We start from the raw sequence: 24,396 nt of genomic DNA, 5'->3' as shown, positions 1-24,396 counted from the left end.
GCAGACATCTTGGTTAGTTAGTTTGGTGCTGCAGGTTTTAACAAGGAATTCATTTTAGTTTGAGCTGGTTCACTTTTAGTTTTGGTGTCTATGGAAAGCGATTTGGTTGTTTTTGGCTCAAATGTCAGTTTTGTCCAGAATAGTTATCTTGCCATTTTGAAACCTTTTTGCAACTGTCTATGTACAGTTTGATTTTGTTTTGGTAAGTTTTGTGCTGTATATCAGTTGAGTGTTCAGGTTATGGTATACCTCAGTGACCACCTTGTGGGTGGTTTCTATTATGTAAGCCTCACAAAGTGACTTCAGACCTGAACTGTTCCCTAAAAAGTGGTTTTTGAAAATTTCTGAAAAATTTCAAGATTTGCTTCTAAACTTCCAAGCCTTGTAACATCCCCCAAAAATAAAATATCATTCCCAAATTGATCCAAACATGAAGTAGACATATGGGGAATGTAAAGTAATAACTATTTTTGTAGGTATTACTATGTGTATTATAGAAGTAGAGAAATTGAAACTTGGAAATTTGCAAATTTTTCAAAATTTTTGGCAAATTTGGTATTTTTTTATAAATAAAAATGTTTTTTTTTTTTACTCCATTTTACCAATGTCATGAAGTACAATATGTGACGATAAACAATCTCAGAATGGCCTGGATAAGTCAAAGCGTTTTAAAGTTATTACCACATAAAGTGACACTGGTCAGATTTGCAAAAAATGGCCTGGTCCTGAAGGTGAAAATGAGCCCGGTCCTTAAGGGGTTAAAGAATGGAGTAGGTGGTCCAAGGGAACTAATTGGAGTATCCCTCTGGAAGGGAGGTAGCGCAATGGTGGCTGCAAAAGTCAATCATGGTAATTAAGCAGGGCGTACAGAACCCAGTTTCAATCCGGAAGAACCGAGTGATGTACACCTGGCCTGAGGGGTAAACTGAGTTTAGGAATCTGATGCAGGAAGCAGAGGAGGCTCTATCTGGGCTTACTTTGTTGAAACAGGCCAGATCCACTAAACCCGGGCATACTGAAACAACCATTACCCGAGGTAAGTGAGTCCCCAACTGTCACTTCCACCTCCACTACTGACAGGGTCGCTTTTCTCTCTCTCTCTCATCCCTCCCTCATCTCTCCATCTAACCTTGAGACGATGCACCATGTTGAATCCAGCTTCTCTTCGTCCTGGTTTTAAGGACGATGAGAAGGGGGGAAAGTGGTGCAAAAAACAACAATCTTCAAACTTTTTACTAACCATTCAGCTCCCAATTTTCTAACATAGTAGGGAATTACGTTGAGAACCATCACGACTGCCTTTTCTTTGACGGTACTTGGGTCAGATTTTTGCAAAGAAGGTAAAAATGATGGCCGATCCATGGCCTGAATGTTCCGCTGTAACCATTTATTCCATCAGGTATGCCCCTAGGCAGCCCCACGGGTTATCACCCGATGTCCATCCCCGAGTTCGGGGGTCTTTCCCGGACCCAGACTCAATAACCAGTATTTATTCTAGTCAACCAGGTGATTGGGTCCTACTATAGAAGCATCCGAGGACGGGACTAGAGCCGAGATATCTTGGGCCATTTCAGGTGCTGCTGACGCCAACCTCTCTGAAGTTTGAAGGACGAGACAACTGGATCCACACCAGTCACTGCAAGAAGCTGCTCAACTAAGTCAAAGAATGAAGAGTATCACTTTTGTTTATTTGTTTAGTTTAATTTTTAGGGAGAGAAAAGCACCTTAAACTAGCAAGGGTCACAAGGAGACATTTGTTGATAGCACATAACGATACATTCCTAGAGGGTAATATCAGCTATAGGTTTAATATTAGCTCTGGCTCCTGCTCCTCGCTTGTTAATCCTGTATGGGTGTCCGGGCAGTTAGGCAGCTCGTAGATGTGGTAAAGGGCATAAGTTTGTGGGATCCTCCAGTTGTGAGGAAGGTATAACGGTCAACCTTACTAATGAAACCCCCGATCTCTTCAATAACACCCATAGACCAGATTATATCTGCTGGAAAGAAGGGTGAGACGTTCAGACTCAGGGAGCGATCCCTCAGTCAATTCAGATATTACTGGAGGCCCGTGACCGTCAGCCCGTGATCGTCAGAAGTTCTTTTGTGGAGTTGACGGGTCCGTACTATTTCCTATGCGGGTTAGCCGCTCATAAGGCAATTCCCCCTAATGCCAGAGGTTCATGTGTCCTTGTGAAGCTTGTCCCTGCATCTTACGTTGCAGCCGATTGGGAGGAACTGATAGTGTGGAAAGCGGTAAGAAAGGCAGGGAGAGCTGAAAGGGAGTTATTTTCTGGTTGGACGGGATGGGTAGTTGGACTTATGAAGCGATTTAACAATAGTGGATGAGATGTTCAATGAAACCGTTGAGGCAGTGAGAGAAATCACCAAGAAACATCAGTAGAGCGTCCAAAGGAGGGTTTTTGTGAATTAGATGACGGTTATGCCTGGCTAACAGACACCATTGACAAGGGTCAGGCCCATACTGACAGGATCAGGGCAGAGGCAGAGCTATGACTAGTGAGGGTTGGAACCCCTTTTAAAGCTTTGGGAGGACTTGGGGCTCACTGGTTTTCCATTAGATCCGGGCGAAAGGAAATAAAAAATCATTAAATATATTTCCTGTTTCCATTCCTTCTATACACTGGAGTGAGATGTTCCTGATGTCTAATCAACCAAGTTACCAAAGCCCAAACAGACGAGACGCCCTGAAGACCAAACCATGGACCAGATGCAGAGGATTCCAAACCAGCCGGCGACCAGCGCGAAAGGCCACCTCCTGAGTCACCTCCCAAAGAAAAGAATCTCTGGTGTCAAGCTACGTGTCAAGATTGACTTTCTGTATTCCATCATTTGTTTTGTTTTATGGATTCAGGACTTTTCGTAGACAAGACTGTTTTTTTCAAAGAAGATGATCGAGATTCATCGAGTGACACTAGGGAGCATATGACAAAGAGGAGGGACTGTTGTGGAAATTTTATTATATGGAATTATGCAGACATTTTATCTTAGGATGTGTGTGTTTTATAGATTGTCATCTGTCTCCCTGTGTTGGATTTAACCGAGGAACGCTCTAGCAGAGGGTACTGCCAAAACTGTCAGTATGAAAACCTTATCATGGGCTTGGAGACGTGTTCTCAGTGTGTAGGGGGACGTTTGCCGGTTTGTGGGCACGAAGTGCAATGCGTTCAGCTTCTTCCCTTCAAATGTCTATACACGTATAAGCAAGATATTGCTGCATTTGTGGGAGGGGAGGCTGATTACAAGGCTATTTATACGTACCTGTGGGCCCAGGCTGGCTGATTACTAGGCTATTTATAGGCACCTGTGGGCCCAGTCTGACGCCGATTCAGCTGATTTCACCCACCCACTTACACCTTCTTACAGTCACTTCACATTAGGGTGGCCCCCTTTAGGCTGCCCTACCACAGCAGTTATGGCATAACTACTGCTTGTTGTAGATAGGGTTAGATAGGTTAGGTTCACCTTTCTGATAGCCGATCCGACCACAAATTAGAGAAGTGAAGTCTGCATAACGAGAGATACATATTATACCTCTGCTGCGGCTTCGCTATCCCTTTCTGTATATATCTGCTTTTAAGACATGCATATCTGCCTTGTCGGTATACTCGTACAGTATACTGACAATAGCTCTAGCAATGTCCCGCAGATAGTCTCAAATCTATAAGAACCAGTAGAATGATCTTCACTAGATACTGGTGACTTTGAGCAGTATTGAATGGGGTCCATGCTGACAGTGATGGGGGATGGGCAGCCACCTGGCTGATCAGACAATGGACATGACTCATCCTTTCTTATACAGGGATGAGGTGTGTGCATTGCACTGTTAGGCCATGTTGATGCCCTCCCCTGTCCTTTGACATGTACCTGCACTTTCTCAGCTGACTGGCTGAAATTGTAAAGCCATCTCCTACTAGGCGTCGTTCTATTGCCTTAATAAAGTAGGAGTCTGGAGGCGATTGGGGGAGTTGCTCAGCAGGACTCAACATGATAACACCATTGTCTGACTGCGGTTGAGAGATTTGCCTTTCCTTACACAAAGTCTGATGCGAGGGGATTTCTACTATAAATATTTCTATTACAATGGGTGGTAGCATTCTCTTTTGCGAATCTACCACTCCCGGCATACCTTTAGACCTGGTCAGGCAATGCTGGGACCTGTAGTTTCACATACTTATAAGTCAAGGGCTAACCTGAATATGCAAATGATATCTGTATTGAGCTGGTACTGTATATATGCACTGTATTGGTTCTGGTGCTGTATTTATGTATTTACGTATGTAAGGAGCTTGGTTGTGGTGTTGTATTTATGTTCCATGTTTGGTTCTGTAATTATGAAATGAGCTTGGTTCAGTGCTTTATTTATGTTCCTTGCTTGCTTCTGATGCTGCATTTATGTTATAAGATTGGTTCTGGTGCTGTATTTATGTAATGAGCTTGGTTCTAGTGCTGTATGTATGTAATGAGCTTGGTTCTGGAGCTGTACTCATGTAATCAGCTTGGTTCAGTGCTTTATTTATGTTCCTTTCTTGCTTCTGGTGCTGTATTCATGTGATGAGCTTGGTATGGCACCACTACTTCTGTGCATACACAGTTGTACTGGAGGTCCACTGGGCCATAAGAGTCAAGTGAGCGTGTGGACGCAAGGTGCAAGATCACAACCAGATGTAGAATGTCAAATTTTATTGGGAGACAACGTGTTTCGAGGTTCTATGGACCCCTTTATCAAGTCTAAAAAAAGTATAAAATAGAGTACAGTGCAAATAAAAAAATTATAATAAAATAGATGAAATAATCTAATCATTAGAAAAGGTACTCACATATAATTAAGATGAGTAAAAGGTGAAAAATTTGAGAGTAAAAATGTGGTAAAATTACTTGCGATCCGAATATAGGTAGACAATAATTAAATAAATGAATAAATAAATAAATTGATGCATAATTCAAAAAGCTTGAAGATCAGAATATAAATAAATAATTAAATAAAGGATATAATTATAAATAAATAGTAGATAGTAAATAGTACTGAAAAAATTGGGGACATGGTAGATTGAAGAATTGAGTATGAGTATATCCCTATATATAAATAAGAGGTGAATGGTGATGTTCTGGACTGGTTGGATGAGCTAAAAAGAGGGAGTAGCTGGGAGAATTGACAATTGACCCAAACACTGGTGATGTGGAGAAAAAATGATTAATAAAAAGCTCATGGTGTGGAAGGAAGCAAGAAAAAAAAAAGAGAAGAGAGAATACCTGTGAGGCTGTAGAGGAAAGGGCAAGAAGCACGGCCGTTCACTGCCGGCACGTAGGGCGTCTGCTTCGCTATGCGCTCAGAGCGCGCTCTAGCAGCAGAGGTTGAAAGGCGTGGGATTGGCGGGGACCAAGAGCGCTGGATGGACGACGTCTCTGGCAGGGCGGAGCTAGTGAGATGCTGACTGCAGCGCTCGCCGAATGGGGCGATACAGCTGGTAGCCAGACGGGGAAAGTATGAACAACAAACAGACAGTAATAGAGCGAACTGGAATAAGTGCATATATAAATATACAGTGGATCGATAAGGCTTATACTATGTATCCCTCACAGGAGGGGGGAAACTTAGGCCTCTTTCACACGGCCGTTTTTTTCCCATTTACGGGGAATTTTTTGATTTTCGTATACGGTCCATATACAGAACCATTCATTTCAATGGTTCCGCAAAAAAATTTAATGTACTCCGTATGCATTCCGTTTCCGTATTTCCGTTCCGTTGAAAGATAGAACATGTCCTATTATTTCCCGCAAATCACGTTCTGTGGCTCCGTTGAAGTCAATGGGTCCGCAAAAAAACAAACAGAACACATACGGAAATGCATCCGTATGTCTTCCATATCCGTTCCGTTTTTGCGAAACCATCTATTGAAAAGGTTGTGCCCAGCACAAATTTTTCTATGTAAAACTGTATACTGTAAATGCCATACGGAAAAACGGAACGGAAAAACTGAACAGAAACACAACAGGAATAACGGATCTGTGAAAAACAGACTGCAAAACACTGAAAAAGCCATACGGTCGTGTGAAAGAGGCCTTAATGTGGGAAGGTGAGATGAAAAAATAATAAGAAAAAAAGGGAGAAAAAATAAGAAAAATATATATATAAATGAAAATAAAAATAAATATAAATATGAATATGAAAAAAAATATATATAAATTTTAAAATAAAGACAACTGCTGGATGTGTGCTGGGATGATTGAACCAGGGCTTTTAGGTATAATATTGACTGAGAGTGACTGGGGATGAATGAGTGTGATGTGCTATGGAGAGGAGATATAATGCAGATACAATATTATATGAAATATAAATAAGCATGGCTTCATAATGCTTTAAAAATGGAGATAAACATGGAGAACCAGGACTGACCAAGTAAAATGGCCTCGATAGCGTGAAAGGGATCTATTGGGTGCACTGGTCAAAAGCACTTGTTCTCGAGGCTCTCATTGAGACCATATGGTTCGAGCGTTTGTAATTAAAAAATCCAGAACATTTCTCTCCATTGGAGTGTTCTAAATCTATCTGAGCAACTGTCAGAGATATATTCAATAGGTATAATAAAGATCCCACTAGGATGTCCATCATGGGTAGCTGAAAAATTTCGTAATACGCTGTGGTTTGGGAATCCCCGTGTAATATTCCATCGATGCTTGTTCACACATTCCCTCAGGGCCTGAATCGCGCGGCCAACGTATTGCAGTCCACAATCACATTCCAAAAGATAGACCACATAAGACGAGGAGCAGTTCACGAAGCCTTTTATGGGGAACTCTTCACCCGTGACATTGCTCCTGAAGGTCTTAGTACGGTGGGCAATGGTGGTGCAGAATTTACACTGGGTGTGGCTACATTTATAACTTCCCACAGGATCAGGAAACCAATTAGCCGCAGTCGTGGTTTGCTTTTTATTCTGTTTGCTTGGGGCTAATAAATGTTGTAAAGTTCTCGCCCTTCTTAACGTAATACGCTGCCTGGATAGGATGGTCTCTTTAACCTCTTCAGGACACAGGGCGTACAGGTACGCCCTTATGACCTGGTACTTAAGGACACAGCGGGTGGAAGCCGATGCCTGCTCAAATCATTGAGCAGGCACCTCGGCTAAATGCCCGGGGGGGTCCCGTGATCCCCCCATGTCGGCGATCGCAACAAACCGCAGGTCAATTTAGACCTGAGGTTTGCTGCACTTTCTGATCCCCGCGGTCCCTGACCGCGGGGATCAGAAACTTTAGTATGCCTAAACTATATATGTACAACCGACAAACTTGTAGGTCCTACAGGAGGTGACCATGCTATTTATATTAAATGTGTGAAGTTCAGGGGTCTCTAGGACCAAAGCATGGTTTGATACACCTCTCTGACTGTTTTTTTATTTTTATTTCATAAAACATATACTTTTATTTATTTCGCTTTAAAATCACTGGGACTCTAACTCAAAGGATTAAAATTCCTCAGAATTAGAGAGGTGGGACTGTATGTTATTTAATATCCTGTGTATCCCTTTAAGAAATACACTTTGTGATGTGATTGTACTTGTTCACCTGCCTGTGTTGTCGGGCTAATGCCCTGGAAGCCTTGATTGTATTAGAATATGTCAATGTGAAAAATTGCAATCTGTTATCTGCCTCAATGTATTTGTGCACGGTCTGCTTTTACTTTATGTATACTGTGAACCATTACCTTTTCAATAAAAACTGATTTGACTTAAGAAATACACTGTGAACTCTCTGGGGTGCCTGATATTTTCTCAGGCCAATCCCCCTTGCCTATTGTCAACTATCCATTATCTAAACACAAGCTGTATATTTAGCTGTGTATAGTTTCCCACTGTGGGGGCCCTACCTCTCTAAGTCCGAACTAAAAGCTATGCCTGCATCCCGACATGTTTCACCGTAATGTGGGGGATTAAATCAGCACAACCCTATATGTAGGTGCACATTGCTATGGCGAAATACATATACATAGACATGTTTCGCCGTAATACCGGCGTCTTCAGGGGATGGCGTGCAGGTATGTAAAACCTGCACGCCATCCCCTGAAGACGCCGGTATTACGGCGAAACATGGAAAAAAACACAAATGCAATGGCACTCTGCAACCAGCATTCTGCCCTGTCTCTATGCTGGATGAGGCATTGGTGTACATTTTGGCCAAAGCGTAATAAGCCACTCACCATGTCAAGGTCGCCTCTATGGAGTGGTCCCTAACACTAGTTCCTACCTGTTTGTGGGCCATGACAGCCACACAAAGTCCAGGGAGCGCAGGTACAGCATGAACGCCAGGCACACTCTGCTTTTAACCCCGTCCGGTGCCATTACAGCTTTCATCGGATCCAGGGATGCAAGTACCAACATGCATGCTGAGCCCACTATATACTTCTCCTGGAGCCAAATGGCTACTGGTAGGTGCTATATATGCAGACTCAGTTTTATACTGACTTTAAAACCAGCCTCCAGGACAGATTGACTGGTCAGGTGTGCATGACAGCATTCTGCCCTGCCTCTATGCTGGATGAGGCATTGGTGTACATTTTGGCCAAAGCGTAATAAGCCACGACTGTCATGGCCCACAAACAGGTAGGAACTAGTGTTAGGGACCACTCCATAGAGGCGACCTTGATGTGGTGAGTGGCTTATTACGCTTTGGCCAAAATGTACACCAATGCCTCATCCAGCATAGAGGCAGGGCAGAATGCTGGTTGCAGAGTGCCATTGCATTTGTGTCTTTTTCTTTGTATATGTATTTCGCCATAGCAATGTGCACCTACATATAGGGTTGTGCTGATTGAATCCCCCACATTTTTTCTTTGTAGTATATATTGGAGGCGTGGTGATCTCATGCAGTCATGCACACCTGACCAGTCAATCTGTCCTGGAGGCTGGTTGTAAAGTCAGTATAAAACTGAGTCTGCATATATAGCAACTACCAGTAGCCATTTGGCTCCAAGAGAAGTATATAGTGGGCTCAGCATGCATGTTGGTACTTGCATCCCTGGATCCAATGAAAGCTGTAATGGCACCGGACGGGGTTAAAAGCAGAGTGTGCCTGGCGTTCATGCTGTACCTGCGCTCCCTGGACTTTGTGTGGCTGTCATGGCCCACAAACAGGTAGGAACTAGTGTTAGGGACCACTCCATAGAGGCGACCTTGACGTGGTGAGTGGCTTATTACGCTTTGGCCAAAATGTACACCAATGCCTCATCCAGCATAGAGGCAGGGCAGAATGCTGGTTGCAGAGTGCCATTGCATTTGTGGTTTTTTCCATGTTTCGCCGTAATACCGGCGTCTTCAGGGGATGGCGTGCAGGTTTTACATACCTGCACGCCATCCCCTGAAGACGCCGGTATTACGGCGAAACATGTCGAGATGCAGGCATAGCTTTTATTTCGGACTTAGAGAGGTAGGGCCCCCACAGTGGGAAACTATACACAGCTAAATATACAGCTTGTGTTTAGATACTGGATAGTTGACAATAGGCAAGGGGGATTGGCCTGAGAAAATATCAGGCACCCCAGAGAGTTCACAGTGTATTTCTTAAAGGGATACACAGGATATTAAATAACATACAGTCCCACCTCTCTAATTCTGAGGAATTTTAATCCTTTGAGTTAGAGTTCCAGTGATTTTAAGGCGAAATAAATAAAAGTATATGTTTTATGAAATAAAAATTAAAAAACAGTCAGAGAGATGTATCAAACCATGCTTTGGTCCTAGAGACCCCTGAACTTCACACATAAACTATATATGTTTCACCCCCCCCTGCACCCCTGAATGATTTGATGGCGGCGGGAGGTGCAGGGGGGGGGGGGTTGTGGGCGGTGCGGGAGACGGGATCGCGATCCCCCGCCCGCCTCCCCTTGAATAATCGTTGGTGGCCAGTGGGTATACCAGGGTGTCAGCAATGTGCTGACACCCTAGTATAAACGGCTGACATCTGTGATGCGATGTCAGCTGTCTAACCCTTTCCATACCGCGGTCCGTACGGACCGCTGTATGGAAAAGGTTAACAGCTCAGGGAGCTCCCTCCCTACCCTTCCCCGTCTGCGCAGTTGTGGCCACAACTGAGCAGACGGGGAAGGTTCCCATGGCAACAGGACGCCTTCTCAGGCATCCTGCTGTCCATGGTGCTGAACAGATCTGTGCTAAAGGCAGAGATCTGTTCAGACAAAGTGTAAGTAAAATACAGTACAAAACACTATATAGTGTACTGTACTGTATTATACAGACATCAGACCCACTGGATCGTCAAGAACCAAGTGGGTCTGGGCCAAAAAAAATGTAAAAAAAAAGTAAAAATCAAAAAACACATTTATCACTGATTAAAAAAAATTAAAAAAAAATTCCCTACACATGTTTGGTATTGGCCGCGTCCGTAACGACCTGATCTATAAAACGGTCATGTTACTTTACCCGAACGGTGAACGCCATAAAAATAGAAAATAAAAAACTATGATGAAATTGAAATTTTGCCCACCTTACTTCCCAAGAAAGGTAATAAAAGTGATAAAAAAAGTCGCATGTATGCTAAAATTGTAACAATCAAACCGTCATCTCATCCCGCAAAAATCATACCCTACCCAAGACTTTCAATGGGTCCGTTGAAAACTCGGAAAATGCACCGCTGTTCATCGGCGGCCGTGATCCGTGTTTCCTGTCCGTCAAAAAAATATGACCTGTCCTATTTCTTTGACGGACAACGGTTCACGAACCCATTCAAGTCAATGGGTCCGTGAAAAAACACGGATGCACACAAGATTGGCATCCGCGATCCGTGGCTGTTGGCAACTTTCACACAGACGGATCGCAGATCCGACAGTATATTCTAACACAGAGGCATTCCCATAGTGATGGGGACGCTTCAAGTTATAATATACTGAGAACTGTGTACATGACTGCCCCCTGCTGCCTGGCAGCACCCGATCTTTTACAGGGGGCTGTGATCCGCACAATTAACCCCTCAGGTGACGCACCTAAAGGGTTAATTGTGCGTATCATAGCCCCCTGTAAGAGATCAGGTGCTGGCAGGCAGGAGGGGGCAGACCCCCCCCTCCCCAATATTATATTCATTGGTGGCCAGTGCGGCCTCCCCTCTCACCCCCCCAGTTAAAATCACGTTTCGAATCCCCCATCATTGGTGGCCAGTGCGGCCTCACATCTCCCCCCCCTTGTTAAAATCACGTTCCGAATCCCCCATCATTGGTGGCCAGTGCGGCCTCACCTCCCCCCCCCTTGTTAAAATCACGTTCCGAATCCCCCATCATTGGTGGCCAGTGCGGCCTCACATCTCCCCCCCAGTTAAAATCACGTTTCGAATCCCCCATCATTGGTGGCCAGTGCGGCCTCACATCTCCCCCCCCTTGTTAAAATCACGTTCCGAATCCCCCATCATTGGTGGCCAGTGCGGCCTCACCTCCCCCCCCCTTGTTAAAATCACGTTCCGAATCCCCCATCATTGGTGGCCAGTGCGGCCTCACATCTCCCCCCCAGTTAAAATCACGTTTTGAATCCCCCATCATTGGTGGCCAGTGCGGCCTCACATCTCCCCCTTGTTAAAATCACGTTCCGAATCCCCCATCATTGGTGGCCAGTGCAGCCTCACCTCTCCCCACCCCCCCCCCTTGTTAAAATCATGTTCCGAATCCCCCATCATTGGTGGCCAGTGCGGCCTCACATCTCCCCTCCCCCTAGTTAAAATCACGTTCCAAATCCCCCATCATTGGTGGCCAGTGCGGCCTCACCTCTCCCCCCCCCCCCTAGTTAAAATCACGTTCCCCCATCATTGGTGGCAGTGGAGAGTTCCGATCGGAGTCCCAGTTTAATCGATGGGGCTCCGATCGGTAACCATGGCAACCAGGACGCTACTACAGTCCTGGTTGCCATGGTTACTTAGCAATTTTAAGAAGCATTATACTTACCTGCGATGTCTGTGACCGGCCGGGCGCTCCTCCAACTGGTAAGTGAGACAGGTCTGTGCTATAGGCAATGCGCCGCACAGACCTTTCACTTACCAGTAGGAGGAGCGCCCGGCCGGTCACAGACATCGCAGCTCGCAGCTATAAAAATATCACATGACCTAACCCCTCAGGTGACCACAATAAAAAAATAAAAATAAAAACGGTGTAAAAAAAGCTATTTTTTGTCATCTTACGTCACAAAAAGAGTAATAGCAAGTGATCAAAAAGTCGTATGCACCCAAAAATAGTGCCAATCAAACAGTGATCTCATCCCGCAAAAAATGAGACGCTAATTAAGATAATCGCCCAAAAACAGAGAAAACGATGGCTCTTAGACTATAGAGACACTAAAACATTTTTTTTGTTTTAAAAATGAAATCATTGTGTAAAACTTACATAAATAAAAAAAATTGTATACATATTAGGTATCGCCGCGTCCGTGACAACCTGCTCTATAAAATTACCACATGATCTAAACTGTCAGATGAATGTTGTAAATAACAAAAAAAAAAAGGTGCCAAAAAAGCTATTTCTTGTTACCTTGCCGCACAAAAAGTGTAATATAGAGCAACCAAAAATCAGATGTACCCTAAACTAGTACCAACAAAACTGCCATCCTATCCCGTAGTTTCTAAAATGAGGTCACTTTTTGGGAGTTTCTACTCTAGGGGTGCATCAGGGGGGCTTCAAATGGGACATGGTGTCAAAAAAAACAGTCTAGCAAAATCTGCCTTCCAAAAACCGTATGGCATTCCTTTCCTTCAGCGCCCTGCCGTGTGCCCGTACAGCAGTTTACGACCACATATGGGGTGTTTCTGTAAACTACAGAATCAGGGCCATAAAAAATTAGTTTTGTTTGGCTGTTAACCCTTGCTTTGTAACTGGGAAAAAAAAATATTAAAATGGAAAATCTGCCAAAAAAGTGAAATTTTGAAATTGTATCTCTATTTCCCATTAAATCTTGTGCAACACCTAAAGGGTTAAAAAGTTTGTAAAATCAGTTTTGAATACCTTGAGGGGTGTAGTTTCTTAGATGGGGTCACTTTTATGGAGTTTCTATTCTAGGGGTGCATTAGGGGGGCTTCAACTGGGACATGGTGTAAATAAACCAGTTCAGCAAAATCTGCCTTCCAAAAACAAAACGGCGCACCTTTCACTCTACGCCCCGCTGTGTGGCCGTACAGTAGTTTACGGCCACATATGGGGTGTTTCTGTAAACGGCAGAGTCAGGGCAATAAAGATACAGTCTTGTTTGGCTGTTAACCCTTGCTTTGTTAGTGGAAAAAATGGGTTAAAATGGAAAATTAGGCAAAAAAATGAAATTCTCAAATTTCATCCCCATTTGCCAATAACTCATGTGCAACATCTAAAGGGTTAACGAAGTTTGTAAAATCAGTTTTGAATACATTTGGGGGTGTAGTTTATAGAATCGGGTCATTTTTGGGTGGTTTCTATTATTTAAGCCTCGCAAAGTGACTTCAGACCTGTAGAGGTCCCTAAAAATTGGGTTTTTGAAAATTTCAGAAAAATTTCAAGATTTGCTTCTAAACTTGTAAGCCTTGTAACATCCCCAAAAAATAAAATATCATTCCCAAAATAATTCAAACATGAAGTAGACATATGGGGAATGTAAATTCATCACATCTTTTGGGGGTATTACTATGTATTACAGAAGTAGAAAAACTGAAACTTTGAAATTTGGTATTTTTTTTCAAATTTTTGGTAAATTTGGTATTTTTTTTTATAAATAAAAAATAATTTTTTTGACTTAATTTTACCAGTGTCATGAAGTACAATATGTGACGAAAAAACAATCAGAATGGCCTGGATAAGTCAAAGCGTTTTAAAGTTATCAGCACTTAAAGTGACACTGGTCAGATTTGCAAAAAATGGCCTGGTCCTTAAATTAAATAAGGCTATGTCCCTAAGGGGTTAAGATAAGGATCATTCTCTAAAATGTGCCATTGTTTGGTTAAAATGCTCCTTAAAACCCTCATGATTGGAGTTATACGTGGTAATAAAAGAAGACTTGTACTTCTTCGGATCTACCATTTTCTTTGGCTTCTCTTTCATCACTAAGCACTCTTCTTGGCTTTAGCTATTTGCTCGCATAAAAGCACCATCAAAATCCCTCTAGGATATCTCTTATTTAAAAATCTGGATCGTAAAATCTGTCTCTGTGCAATAAAATAGCTTGTTGTCGAGCAATTCCTTCGTATCCGTTTGAATTGGCTAAAAGGTATATTGTCCTTCCATTTCTTGTAATAAGCACTTTTATAGTCCAGATAGCTATTGCCGTCGACTTAAAAAAAAAAAAAAAAAAGTGCAAGATATGAAAGAATAGAGTCCCAGCATCCAGAGCTTCAAAATGTTGCTTCGTCTTTATTCAAATTCATAAAAGGGATACATCCAGTGTGCACCTCACCCACCACCGTGGCTGGTTAACATGTTTCGAACTATTCAGTTCTTAATCATAATCTGGGAGTGCTCGTACCCCGGGGTATAAAAGTACTCCACCCCAATCATGGGGGTGGGTAGGAAGATCTAAACTCCTCCCAGGGGAGAGCCTCCAACGAACAATACACCCAACACCATACGTCATAAATACTGCTTTTTCCAGCATATAAAACACAAAGTTAAAATAATCCTCCGCAAATCCTTGTAATGTCAGGATCATAACCTGGGCACTTTATAAGCAGAGGAGTAAATAAAAACAAAACCATTGCTGCAGAGAAGAAAAAAACGCATAGATAATCAGTATGAACACAAACAGAGTCCACAATGTCATAATGGTTAATTTGCCCCTCTGCATGTATGGTGGCTTAGAATGGAAAAATTATATTGTCATTCAGATATACTTGATTAACATAATGTTTGCCAGACCATTGCTAACTAGACTAAAAGTTATAATACATAATATAACTTGAGTATGTTGCAATATCACTTCTCTACCTTCTATTGATGGCAATACATAAGTTCCCTACGCATATTGAGGCCCTTCGGATAGAGAGTATCTAGCCTAAAGATCCAGAAGGCTTCTCGCAATAGGATCTTATTCCTGATATCACCACCTCTGGGGGAGGGAGTAACCCTTTCAATGGCATAAGCTCTCAAACTGGCCACATTTCTATTATGTTCTTTGATGAAGTGGCTAGCAACACTTGAGATACCTGTTGCCATAGGGTTGGCGATATAGTTCAGATGCTCCCGCCGCCTGGCCTTAAATTGTCTACAGGTACTCTCCACATACAAAACATCGCAACCGATGCACTTAAGGTAAATAACACCTACACTGTTGCAGTTGATATAACTCTTAAAGGATAACTGTCGTATTTTTTATTTATTTTTTGAGTATTGGATTGTGGTGATTAATATCACCTTGGTGGCCCTATTTCAACTTTTCACTGTGTATTCAATTACCCCTTAATTCCACATTTTTGTTCCCTGTACTGCCTACTTTTACCTGTGCTTAAAATAGGGTTGCTAGGCATGGTCCGTCTATCTGTTGATAGAGGTAGCACGCAGCGTGCAGGGTCACATTACTGAGAGCCAGGGACTGTAAGTAAAGCCAGGTCCTTCCCAGCAGCTGATAACAGTGCCTGGGCTGTGTGCACTTTTCCCTGTCCCTGAGCTTGGCAGACGCTCCCTCACTCAGCAGAGCTGGAGAATGCAGGGTTGAAGCAGCGCAGATCAGGGAAGGGAGATCTGCCATCAGTTCAGTGTATAAATGAAAGCAACATGTGGTAAGAGGACCCCTTTGTGCTGCAGGAGATTAACCCTTTAGGGGGGAGGGCTCTGGTTACTGACACTTTTGGGGGGCTATTGTTACTGGCTACTGAGGGCAGGCGGGATTAGCCTCAGGGTGAGGGCAGTGGCGGCCATCTTAAATGAATAGTGAAATTGCAGTTTTATGCAGACTGGTTGCTAAGGGCTGAATCTTATTAAATATGGGGTAAGTCAGTCTAATAGTAACTGATTCTGGAATATCATGTTATTAGTAACTACATATATGAAAATTGAAATTAGGGTCTAAATGTGACAGTTATCCTTTAATAGAAAACTGTTCCGTATGTGTAGAATTCTCAAACACTGTAGTAGGTTGTACATAATTGCAGGATTTGCAGGGGTTACCCCCCAGCTTGATGTTTTGTCCCTTGGTTTAAATTTTGTACCAGCATCGGACTTTGACCTCTTTTCTACAATACTAGATGTTAAAAAATTTGTTCGCAATCTGACTCTGAGGAGACATTTTTCTGATAATTCCACAACATCATGTGATGACGGGGTTGATAATGAGAAACCCCGGGAGTCAGTTTGCAATGTTTTTTCCGGTCTTTCCTTTGCGGAACAATATTCACTTGTTTGCCTGGAGGGGTTACGAATAGAAAATCAAATGTTTGATGCTAAAGTTGATAGCCAGGAATTTAAAACCAGGAATGCTAGCTTTTATCCCGTGAAGTCACGGGTTCCTAGCATGGACACCTTTCAAGAAACATTAGAAAGGGAACTCGCTGAGATTCACACTCTCCAGGTTAACCAGAAACACAGGTACGAGAATCTCACTAGACGGCAGGGGGAGGCTTTAAAACAGCTAAGGGAGTGTTCAGACCTAGTAATCAAAATTGCGGACAAGGGGGGGTCCGTGGTAGTCATGGACAAGGATGTTTATTTTGGGCAGATGATGGTCATGCTGTCTGATTCTTCCACATACAGAAAATTAGAGGGAAACCCTACTGATAAATTCAAAAAGACATATCTGTCCGTGTTGGATAAAGGCAGGGACAGAGGTTTCATTAATGACAAAGAATATAGTTTTCTGAGTGTGGAAAGCCCAGTCATCCCCATCATACATGCCCTTTCTAAGACAGACAAAAAAGAGGTACTCCCCCCACCTATAGATGCCATTCTCCAACCTCTAGTCAGGAGATTACCAGGTTTTGTCATGGATACATCGGATGTTTTGAAGGCTTTCTATGACAAATTCTGGAGTGAAGAGTATATCTGGCTCACCCTCGATGTGATCTCCCTTTATCCCTCCATCCCACACAACATAACCCTTTTGGCATTGGAATATCACCTGTACAGATATAGTTGCCACTCAACAGATTTTGTGGACTATATAGTGGAGGTGACTACACTGCTCATGACTTCCAATTACTTCAGCTTTGACAACAGGTTTTATTTGCAGATCAGAGGTGTTTCAATGGGGGCCAAGTATTCACCATCCCTTGCCAACCTCACTATGGCTTACTGGGAGTAGCGCTTTATATTTACGGAGAATAATCCTTTTGCGGGTGCCGTGGTCTGGTATGGCAGATACATTGATGACCTGCTCCTTATTTGGGGCCGCGGTGTGTCTGCCATACCAGACTTCATGGCATATGTGAATGACAATCTACACAATTTGCAGTTTACTCACCAGTTTGATGCATCCTCGATCTGCTTCCTTGACCTGAAGTTAACTGGGGTACCTGATCTAACTATCATGACAGATACCTTCCGCACGGAGGTGTCGGGTAACACCATCCTCAGAGCTGACAGCCACCACCCGACGCATACCCTCTGGTCTGTGCTGGTGGGTGAGTTTGTGAGAGCACGTAGGATTTGTAGCATGGAGGCTTCTTTTCAAAAGGAATGTGCGGTAATCCGAGACAGAATGAAAAGGAGGGGATACCCCAACTGGATGTTGACCAGAGCCGCCCAGATAGTCAAGAAGAGGACCAGGGCAGATCTTCTGTTCAAACATTCAGGTTGAGGGTACAGAAATAAAAAAGAATCAAAGTTTAGTGATAAACCCACACTTCTCCTCAATTTTAGTAGACAATTTACTGCGATCAAACGGGCTATACAAAGGTGCATTCCGATCTTATATGAGGATCAATTCTTGTTCAACTCTCTGTGGGACGGTTGTAGGATTGTTTCAAGACGTCCTGGCAGCCTGGCCAATAAATTGTCTCCCTCCTTACTTGTTTCTTCCACTGTTAAATTCAAACCCATCTGGACATCAGGGTTTTACAAAGTGCGGGGGTCACCCCTGCAAATCCTGCAATTATGTACAACCTACTACAGTGTTTGAGAATTCTACACATACAGAACAGCTTTCTATTAAGAGTTATATCAACTGCAACAGTGTAGGTGTTATTTACCTTATTAAGTGCACCAGTTGCGATGTTTTGTATGTGGGGAGTACCTGTAGACAATTTAAGGCCAGGCTGCGGGAGCATCTGAATTATATCACCTATTTCCATAGGGTTGGCATCTCAAGTGTTGCTAGCCACTTCATCAAAGAACATAATAGAAATGTGGCCAGTTTGAGAGCTTATGCCATTGAAAGGGTTACTCCCTCCCCCAGAGGTGGTGAAATCTTTAGGCTAGATTCCCGGTATCTGAAGGGCCTCAATATGCGTAGGGAAAATATGTATTGATATCAATAGAAGGTAGAGAAGTGATATTGCAACATACTCAAGTTATATTATGTATTATAACTTATTCTAGTTAGCAATGGTCTGGCAAAAATTATGTTAATCATGTATATCTGAGTGACAAGATAATTTTTCCCTTCTAAGCCACCATACATGCAGAGGGGCAAATTAACCATTATGACATTGTGGACTCTGTTTGTGTTCACACTGATTATCTATGCGTTCGAACTTTTTGTCGACCTCAACACTTTCCTTCGAAATATCACATTACAGAGGCATTTTGCCATTGAGAGTAGACAACCCAATCCCGATAAACAAGGGGATAACCCAGGAGATACAAAAGATAATACTTCGGTCCACAGCGATCTGAAACCGAAATCTACAATCAACCCCACTTACCATAAAGGGAACTATGTTAATACTTTTTTCTCTTTAGTATCAAAAGATGTGAGAGATATTAATAAAAAAGTTAAGATCAAGAGTAACCTCACTAACAAAAAGAGGGAGGCAATATTGGAGCGAAGTAAAAATGACACTTTGGTCATCAGAAGTGCAGACAAAGTAGGGGGGATAGTGCTTCAAAAGAAAGAAGATTACATCACAGAGGCTAATAGGATCCTAGATGATCCTCTTTACTATGAACCCCTCCCCTTCAACCCACTCAATGAAGATAAGAAAAATCTCATGCTGTTGTTAAAAGAAGCTGAAGAGAACCACATTTTCACTAAAAAAGAAAAAGAATACATAACAATCGATCATCCCAACACGGCAACTTTTTACCATCTACCCAAGGTCCAGAAAGATGTAAAGAATCCACCAGGAAGACCCATTATTTTGGGCATGAATTCCTTGACCAGCAACCTCTCACATTATGTAGGTGTTTTTTTACAGAAACACGTTACGAATCTTAGTTCTTACCTAAGGGATTTGTCCCAACTCATCTCCCTATTAAAAGAAATTCATTGGGACCCCTCATACTGTTGGTTGGCATTGGATGTAGCGGCTCTATATTCCAATATCCCACATGAGGCAGGCATCAGCACGGCATGCCACTATCTGGAAACAGATTACCAACTTTCACCAAGACACAAACTGTTTTAGATGCGATGCGGTTCATCTTGACACACAACGTATTATCGCTTGAGGGTAAAATCTACAGACAGCGATGGAGACGTGTTTCGCACCGAGTTTTGCAAACCTTTATATGGGCCGGTTTGAAGAGGAATTTATTTTTAACGAACACTATTGGAAGGATATGATCGTTTTATATAAACGGTATACTGATGATTTGATCATGATTTGGAAAGTTAGTGATGAAGAGGCCCAGGCCTTCATTTCCTATCTCAACGATAACACTTGGAACATCACTTTTACAGCAAACAGCTCAAGCACTTCAATTGAATACCTGGACCTAGTCCTATACTCAGAAAAAAAAAAACTGTTATGACCAATACTTTTTTTTTTTTTAAGTCGACGGCAATAGCCATCTGGACTATAAAAGTGCACATTACAAGAAATGGAAGGACAACATACCTTTTAGCCAATTAAAACAGATACGAAGGAATTGCTCGACGACGAGCGATTTTATTGCACAAAGCCAGATTTTACGATCCAGATTTTTAAAGAAGAGATATCCTAGAGGGATTATTGATGGTGCTTTTATGAAAGCAAGTAGCCAAAGCCAAGAAGAGTGCATAGTGATGAAAGAGAAGCCAAAGAAAATGGTAGATCCGAAGAAGTACAAGTCTTCTTTTACCACGTATAACTCCAATCATGAGGTTTTAAGGAGCATTTTAACCAAACACTGGCACATTTTAGAGAATGATCCTCATCTTAAAGAGACCACCCCATCCAGGCAGCGTATTACGTTCAGGAGGGCGAGAACTTTAAAACATTTATTAGCCCCAAGCAAACTGAAAAAGAAGAAAACCACAACTGCGGCTAAATAGTTTCCTGATCCTGTGGGAATATATAAAGGCAGCCACACCCAGTGTAAATACTGCACCACCGCTGCCCACCGTACTAAGACCTTCCGGAGCAATGTCACGAGTAAAGAGTTCCCCATAAAAGGCTTTGTGAACTGCTCCTCATCTTATGTGGTCTATCTTTTGGAATGCGATTATTGACTGCAATACGTTGGCCGCAAGATTCAGGCTCTGAGGGAACGCCTGAACAAGCATTGATGGAATATTACACGGGGATACCCAAACCACAGCGTATCGCAACATTTTTCCGCTACCCATGATAAAGATCCCACTAGGATGTCCATTATACCTATTGAATATATCTCTGACAGTTGCTCAGATAGATTTAGAACACTCCAACGGAGAGAAATGTTCTGGATTTTTCAATTACAAACTCTCAAACCATATGGTCTCAATGAGAGCCTCGAGAACAAGTGCTTTTGACAGGTGCACCCAATAGATCCCTTTCACGCTATCGAGGCCATTTTACTTGTTCAGTCCTGGTTCTCCATATTTATCTCCGTTTTTAAAGCATTATGAAGCCATGCTTATTTATATTTCATATTATATTGTATCTGCATTATATCTCCTCTCCATAGCACATCACACTCATTCATCCCCAGTCACTCTCAGTCTATATTATACCTATAAGCCCTAGTTCAATTATCCCACCACACATCAAGCAGTTGTCTTTATTTTTAAAGAGGACCTTTCACCTATTATGACACTGTGAACTAACTATACAGACATGGAGAGCGGCGCCCGGGGATCTCACTGCACTTCCTGTTATCCCCGGGCGCCGCTCCGTTCTCCCGTTATGCCCTCCGGTATCTCCGCTCACTAAGTTATAGTAGGCGGAGATTTCAGTCACTAAGTTATGGTAGGCGGAGTCTGCCTATGTTCTGCTCTAGCGCTGGCCAATCGCATCGCAGAGCTCACAGCCTGGGAGGTTATTTTCTCCCAGGCTGTGAGCTCTGCAATGCGATTGGCCAGCGCTACAACAGAACAAGGGCAGACTCCGCCTACCATAACTTTGTGACCGGAGATACTGGAGGGCATAGCGGGAGAACGGAGCAGCGCCCAGGGATAATAGTAAGTGCAGTGAGATCCCCGGGCGCCGCTCTCCATGTCTGTATGATATAATATTTCTTTTCTTTTTATTATTTTCATTTTTGTTTATTTTTTTCATATTTATATGTATTTTAATTTTTATTTATATATTTTTTTCTTATTATTTTTTCATCTCACCTTCACACATTAAGTTTCCCCCCCTCCTGTGAGGGATACATAGTATAACCCTTATCGATCCACTGTATATTTATATATGCACTTATTCCAGTTCGCTCTATTACTGTCTTTTTGTTGTTCATACGCTCCCTGTCTGGATACCAGCTGTATCGCTCCATTCGGCGAGCGCTGCAGTCAGCATCTCACTAGCTCCGCCCTGCCAGAGACGTCGTCCATCCAGCGCTCTTGGTCCCCGCCCATCCCACGCCTTTAAACCTCTGCTGCTAGCGCGTGCTCTGAACCCACAGCGAAGCAGACACCCTACGTGCCGGCAGTGCTTTTTGCCCCTTCCTCTGCAGCCTCACAGGTAATCTCTCTTCTCTTTTTTTCTTGTTTCCTTCCACACCATGAGCTTTTTATTAATAATTTTTTCTCCACATCACCAGTGTTTGGGTCAATTGTCAATCCTCCCAACTACTCCCTGTTTTTAGCTTGTCCAACCAGTCCAGAACATCACCATTCACCTCTTATTTATATATAGGGTTATACGCATACACAATTCTTCAATCTACCAAGTCCCCAATTTTTTCAGTACTCATATTGAAACTAGCACACATTTATATAAAATGCACATCCATTGCTTGTAACTATTTATTTATTATTTTATCCTCAAACTTTTTAAATCAAGCATCAATCTATTTAATTATTTATTTATATTCTGATCTTCAAGCTTTTTGAATTATGCATCAATTTTTACGCTCAAAATTTTCTCATATTTATTATGCATCGCCTTTTTCTCATGTCAATTAAATGTGAGTACCTTTTCTAATGATTAGATTATTGCATCTATTTTATTATTTTTTATTTGCACACTACTCTTTTATATTTTTTTTTAGACTTGATAAAGGGGTGCGCAGAACCCCGAAACGCGTTGTCTCCCAATAAACTTTATGACATTCTACATCTGGTTGTGATCTTGCGCCTTGTGTCCACACGCTCACTTGACTCTTATGGTCCAGTGGAGCTCCAGTACAATTGTTCACCCAGTTGGCGGTCTGGCAGCACCAACCAGTCACCAGTAACTTCTCTGGTTGGCCTTCATTGTGGTTGCGCCCAATATTGTTTGGAGGACACTGTTTATTTGACATACTTACCCTATAAGCGCCTTTCTCTCCCCGTGGCCATTATTTTGGGCATACACAGTGTCCTCTCCATTCACTGGTATGGAACTTTAAAAAATAACCAGTACTCAGCAAGGGATTTTCATGCATGGTGCATTATTGTGGAGGTATGTTGGCGTGGGGGAAGGGGGGGGGGCAAAAAGACTTCTCACACAGGGTGCCATGTAACCTAAGGCTGGCCCTGGATAAACAGATATACTAGGTATAGTTATCATACAAAAGTATGTAACCATGCAAGCAATGAAGTGTCTTCTGTGTAAGCTGTAAGGGATCGCTCTCTCACAGGGGGTTGGCAATGACAGACTTCTCATCAAACAAGGGGTTTCCAAGCCCAAACAGTGCTTTATTGCGTAATTTTAAGTAGTACAGATGATCTTTCCAGCACCAGCACAAGAAAGCATACAAACCAAATAAACACCTGCCCGTCTGGGCTCTAACTAACACATAGGTCTATCTCACCTCTAAGGCCCCTTGCAGACGAGTGTGTCCGGATTAGGTCCGGATGCTTTGCGGATGCGTTCAGTGAAAACTGCGTGATTTCGCAAACATGTTCATTCAGTTTTTTTTTCGCGCGGGTGCAATGCGTTTTGCACACGCGTGATAAAAAACTGAATGTTTACAAACATCTCTTAGCATCCATCCGTGAAAAACACATTGCATCTGCACTTGCTTGCAGATGCAATTTTCACGCAGCTCCATTCACTTCTATGGGGCCAGTGTTGCGTGAAAATCGCAGAATATAGAACATGCTGCGATTTTCACACAACGCACAAGTGATGCGTGAAAACCAATGCACATGTACACAGCCCCATTGAAATGAATGGGGTCCAGATTCCGTGCGGGCGCAATGAGTTCGCATCACGCATTACACCCGCGCGGAATACTCGCTTGTGTGAAAGGTGCCTAAGGGTCCATTCACACGCTCGCACTTTGGGTCCGGATCCGTTCCGCAATTATGCGGAACGGGTGCGGACCCATTCGTTTTCAATGGGGACGGAAAAGTTACGGACAGCACACAGTGCGCTGTCCGCATCCGAATTTCCTCTCCGCAGCTCCACAAAAAAATAGAACATGTCCTATTCTTGTCCGCATCTGCGGACAATAGGCATTTCTATTGGGGTGCCGGACCCGTGTTTTGCGATCCACAAAACACTGCAGACGTGTGAATGGACCCCAAATCAGAGTTCGGCTTCTGTCAGACAGCCTCCTAGCTGTGACCAGTGCAACTCACCAGACCTCCTGGCGGAAGCAGCAAAATGCCTTGGGAGGATATGGTGCAACAGTCCTCCTGACTCTGACCGTGCAACATCCCTCTTCTTCAGGCGTCGCTGGGTGCATCTAAACTCAGGCTTCCTCATCCTTGCGGCTGCCCAGCCCTCCTAGCTGGAACCACACAGAGCCTTTGCATTCTTTCTCAATTTCCTCCCCTGACTCCCACTCTGAGGCTTGCTTTATCCTCCATTGATTATCGCACCTGGACTCACCTCCGGCCAGGTGATCGTGGAGAAAAGACAGAAAATCATAACATATATCTCCTATAATATGTGTCTCCTAGGATGGTGCAGGAAACCTATCTTCCCTCTTCACATATGAGGCCTGTCACTGCC

Source organism: Bufo bufo, chromosome 3 (assembly GCF_905171765.1).
Source record: "Bufo bufo chromosome 3, aBufBuf1.1, whole genome shotgun sequence".
NCBI lineage: Eukaryota > Metazoa > Chordata > Amphibia > Anura > Bufonidae > Bufo > Bufo bufo.
Note: the sequence above shows the minus strand (reverse complement) of the source record.